The sequence below is a fragment of the Nannospalax galili genome, unplaced genomic scaffold, assembly GCF_000622305.1.
Source record: "Nannospalax galili isolate Female #2095 unplaced genomic scaffold, S.galili_v1.0 scaffold1689, whole genome shotgun sequence".
Classification (NCBI taxonomy): Eukaryota; Metazoa; Chordata; class Mammalia; order Rodentia; family Spalacidae; genus Nannospalax; species Nannospalax galili.
The window spans coordinates 16,371-17,845 of NW_008358622.1; positions in this window are offsets into that span (position 1 = coordinate 16,371).

A 1,475-nucleotide genomic window follows, 5' to 3' on the forward strand; every position below is an offset into this window, starting at 1 on the left:
GACTGGCCAGCCCGGCCTGTTTGGAAATCACCACTCAACCACAAGCTTCCCCCTGCAAAAATCCCCTACCTTTAGCCACATTAGCCTTCTTGGATGCCAATAAATCCCGTTATGGCATTGTCATTCAGTGCACAGGAAAGGATGACACCTATTACGTACAAGCCAATCCTGGCTCTGTCCAGTTGGAGAACTCCTGGCCTTGTTAAAAATCTTCCAAGTCTGCCAGGCTGAGTTGCTCAATATATTCTCCAGCAGCCAGTATGCAGTTCAGGCCCTCAGATGTCTTCCCTCTGCTTGGGTAAAAGGCCACAAGGATCCCATCACTAGAACCATGAGAGCTCTCCAGATTATCTTAGGTAACAGACAATGGCCCTGGCACATCTCCCACATAAGATCACACACCAAGCTCCGTGGGATCTTGGCAAAGGGAAATAACAAAGTAGATAAACTTATTATGTCTGTGGCCCAGCATGATGTGGCTGCACCCTGTTTATGTTTCCATGAGTGTTTGTTCAGAGTTTGTTGTTCCAAATTTGTTTGTTTGCTTCCTTACATGTGTAATAAAAAAGATAAAAAATGTGATTTTGAGAAGCTAACTCTGGAAGGAAATTGGTCCTAGGTATTCTCAAAAGTGTTCTCAAAAATTTTCCAGGTTCAGGTCGACCCCCTGACCCTGTGAAAGGATGTGAGAACAAACACCCTACATGTTGGATACTTTGGCATGTAGGATTGATCTACCAAAAGAATTCACCTCTATCATCAGTTTTCTGGCCTGATAACTTAGGCTGGTAACCAGGCTGTTAACCAACCATGTCGACTTGGTGAGAGGAGGTCAATCAGGGAGAACAGAAGAGTAATGAAGGGCTGTTACTGAAAACTGGTTCCAGGGTCCGTCTGCACCATGTGGTTTTGCAACGCGAATTCCTGCCGATCATGTCGACATTCCATTATAAACATCACATGTACATGGTCCTTTAAACTTATCAATTAGGTCTATTGGTACCAATTATTAAATTTACAATTACTTCTTTGAAGGTGCCCTGGTGAGCTATGTATTGCCAAAGGCTACCTTCGCATGAATTGCCTTGCGAGGCCATGGGTTGTTATATTGGATAATGTTGTTATCTTGGATAAGAGGTGGTGATGTGTTTCTGTTTCAGTGTCCTGATATGGCAGGTCGATGGGCATTCTCTGGAATGGAGGGCCAGAGAATGAATAATGGTAAAATTGAGTACTTCTGTTGTATATGGTTATAATTGGATATGATTCATATTATTTAAAAATGTTTTATTTCTTCTTTGAAAATGTCATGTAATGCATTTTGATCATATACAGAACTCCTTCCCTCATTTTTTCTCACTTATTAACTTTTCAATTTCATGTCCTCCATTGTTATTTTTCAAAGGTCTATTGATTGTCATTTGTATTCGTCAATCACTCTTTGCTCTGTCTCCTGGAGTCTGGTCAACCTACTT